The sequence below is a fragment of the Mus caroli genome, chromosome X, assembly GCF_900094665.2.
Source record: "Mus caroli chromosome X, CAROLI_EIJ_v1.1, whole genome shotgun sequence".
Classification (NCBI taxonomy): domain Eukaryota; kingdom Metazoa; phylum Chordata; class Mammalia; order Rodentia; family Muridae; genus Mus; species Mus caroli.
Genome location: NC_034589.1, coordinates 12674198 through 12677700, shown reverse-complemented (window position 1 = coordinate 12677700; position 3503 = coordinate 12674198). Strand labels below are relative to the sequence as shown.

The 3503-nt window shown below is 36.3% G+C and overlaps 1 non-coding gene across 1 annotated transcript; it reads right to left on the bottom strand.

Moving 5' to 3' along the window:
* Window positions 1-2627: 2627 nt before the first annotated feature.
* LOC115030132 lies at window positions 2628-2734 on the bottom strand. The gene has a single exon (XR_003835757.1). It is a non-coding gene; the product is annotated as a U6 spliceosomal RNA (small nuclear RNA).
* Window positions 2735-3503: the final 769 nt, after the last annotated feature.

Sequence of the window (3503 nt, the reverse complement as noted above, 5' to 3'; positions counted from 1 at the left end):
TGAAGAATGATATTAGCTTGTTCCTGCCACCACATCTGTCACTAATTGCCATGGCTCCATTCTACCATCATGGACTCTTGTCCTTTTGGAACTATAAGCCAATATAAGCTCTTTCTTCCTTAAGTAGCCTTAGTCATGATGGTTTAGCACAGCGACAGTAACTTGAATACAGAAGTTGGTACCAAAGAGTTTTTTGTTGTTGCTGTTTTATGTCTCTCTCTCTCTCTTTCTCTCTCTCTCTCTCTCTCTCTCAGGAATATGTAGGATTTTGGAAAAGTAGATGAATACTGTAACCAGAGCTTAAGGGTCCATCCTAGTAGTAACTTGGAAGATAATAGTGCTGAGAGCAAGATAGACTGTGAAGGCACAGATCAAGAGGTTTCAGAGATGAACATTATTAGTAATTTGATTAGAGGCCATTATTGTGGTATTTTGACAAGAAATAAGCTGGTTTATGTCCTTGTCCTAAGAACTTCCCCAAGGTTAAATTAAACATGCACCAATTTCTTTGGTGGATGCAATTTCTTTTTTTTAATTAATTACTTTATTCATTTACATTTCAAATGATATCCCCCTTCCCAGTTACCCCTCAATAAATCCCACAGTGGATGCAATTCCAAGGCAGCAAAATATTGAATTGGTGTTATAGTTATTATTAGTAACCTATTCAGGTCCACAGTGCAAAAGAGCAAGTAAGGCAGAAATAAACAAAAGGTACAGTTTGAAGAGAATAAAAACACCAGTAAATTTAATGTTGGAGCCAACATTTAGCTCACTGAAAAAGATAAGGAGTTGAGTGCTCTCAAGGAGAGTCAACTTCTTTAGATCAAGAATAAAGGGAAGGGTGCCCTCAGGGTAAGACCGCACCCAACTAAGCTTCCAAATTGTGAAAAGGCCATTATTGTGTACATTCATTTTAGTTTAAGTTAAAAAAAAAATACAACCCACCTCTGTGACCACCTATGCCATTCACACAGGCTCACTGTATGTCAGCCATGTGGACTTTTTTATTTTGGGACTGTTCCAAGTTTTCTATTTTACAGCCTGTGTATCAGTAGCCCTGGGGGTGCTTTTCTGTCATCTTTTTCTAGGCTCTACTTACTGAAGAGTCTGTCAGCTGCCATTTGTAGGAGCAGAGTCTGGGGTGGGGGCCTAGCTCTACCTGGGGTCTGCCTTACAATCCTGATATCTCCTTCTTACAGTCCAAGTTTCTGCAATGTTCCTCTTGAATTGATTAGTTGTAAACCTCAATAATTTATTTATATTTTAGATTGGCTTACTTGTTCTTATATAAATTATATATTAAGTGACTTTTTTCAGGACAGATTTTCTCTGAACAGACAGCCAAGCTGTCCTAGAACTCACTATGTAGATCAGGCTAGCCTCAAATTCAGAGATCTTCCTGCCTCTGCCTCCCAATCTCTGGATTAAAGGCATGAGCCATAACCATCTGGGTATTAAGGAAAATTTTTACATTCACGCCTTTACATTTTTCAAATTAAAATCTATCACTTCCCCTTCTCTTTCTTTCCTCCATCCCCTCCAATACACTTCACTCCCTATCAAATTGATGACCTCTTTTTTATTTATTGTTATACCTATATAGTAGTTTAAATAATAATAATGGGTTTCATAGGCTCACCTATTTGAATGACTGGACACCAGTGTGCCACTCTTTAAGAAGCATTAGGAGGTATGGTCTTGCGCTCTCTCTCTCTCTCTCTCTCTCTCTCTCTCTCTCTCTCTCTCTCTCTCTCTCTCTCTCTCTCTGATTGTAGATTAGGATAAAGTTCTTAGCTATTTCTCTAGTACCATGCCTGCCTGCCACCATGTTCTCTGCCATGATGACAATGGACTAAGCCTCTGAAACTGGAAATAAGACCCAATTAAATGCTTCCTTTTATAATAGTTGCCTTGGTCATGGTGTGTCTTCACAGTAATAAAATAGTGAGTAAGACAATATATAAACACATAAATACAACCTACTGAATCTACCTCGTGTTGTGTGTATCTTGTCATCTCAGAGCTGGCAACTTTGTATCAGATAACCAATTATGGTGCTTATCCTTGGAATAGGCTAATTCTCCTCCTAATAGTTGCTTGGTGTATATAGTTCTTCGTCTACAGGCAATATATAGATGTGATTTCCCACTTCTGGATTAACATGCCTATTGGTATTGTCATTGTTCAGGTCTTGTTTAGGCAGCCATACTGACAAAGTATCATGGGTGTATCTTCCCTATCATTTCTAAAAGATAGAATATCACAGCAGTCTTCTTGTTACAACCTCTTACAATCTTTCCATTCTTATTCCTCAATGCTTCTGCAGCCTTCAGTACACAGTTATATTGTAAGTGTATTGAGGGTGGCCTCCCTATAATTAGTTGATCTCTGTATCATCATGACCTTTGGTGGTTTTCTGTAATGGTCTCCATTTTCTGAAAATGGAATTTTCTTTGGAGAGGGACGAAAACTACACTTACTTGCAAATTTCATTATTCCTTTTTTTTCTTTACAGCTGAATAGTATTCCATGGTGTATATGTAGCACACTTTCATTATCTATTCATATGTTGAGGACATTTAGGTTGTTTCCATTTCCTACTTATTGTGAATAAAGTTGAATAAAACCATATGGACCATGTCAGGAATCTGCATGTGATCTTTGTCCAGAGGCCACACTAATCTTCTCAGTATTGTTCTAATTTCAGTATATGTGCCCCCAAATCAAGCACAGGCAGAGTGTTTTAAAATAAATTACTTTCTCTCAAAATGATATATATTCAAGATAATTCTACTTCTAATCCCAGAACAGTTTTAAACATAGAACTAGAAGAGCTGATTCTAAAATTTACATAATTGAGATAAAGGCCAAGAATTTCAAAGAGAAAATATGAAGGAAAACCTAAGTTGCGTATCTTACCAGATATAAAGCTTTTTAAATAAAATCATATTGAGTGCTGTTATTTATTATTAGTTTAAACTATGATGAATAGACAATTCAGTTGATTTTATTAAGTGGCTATTAGAACTGGGGAGATGGCTCAGTCTATAAAATTCTTGCCTTGAAACTTAATTAAATCCCCAGAGCATAATCATAAAAGCATCACTTTCCTGGGACTAAACATATTCTAACAACTTTAGATCTGAAAATACTGATTTTTTTTGAGGCTATGATACAAGGGGTTTCTCATCCTCTGGTAATGAATTTAAACTAATATAACCACTTAGTTCAGTCTGGAAGGATCTGGTGAAGTGGAAAATAAGGAAATACATCAATCCAGCAGTTCCAATTATAGGCACATACACTAGAGACAATCTAAAACATATTCACAAAGAAGCATCAGTATCAGTTTTCCACTACTTTTACAGCATTGAAAAATTGGGAACTGAAGAAATATAGAAAATTTTTGTTTAATCATTAAGTGTAATGCTGTGTGGCACTAAAGAAGTATAGCTACATGGATTCTCATGAATAAATCTTGTAATGTAATGTTCAGTGCC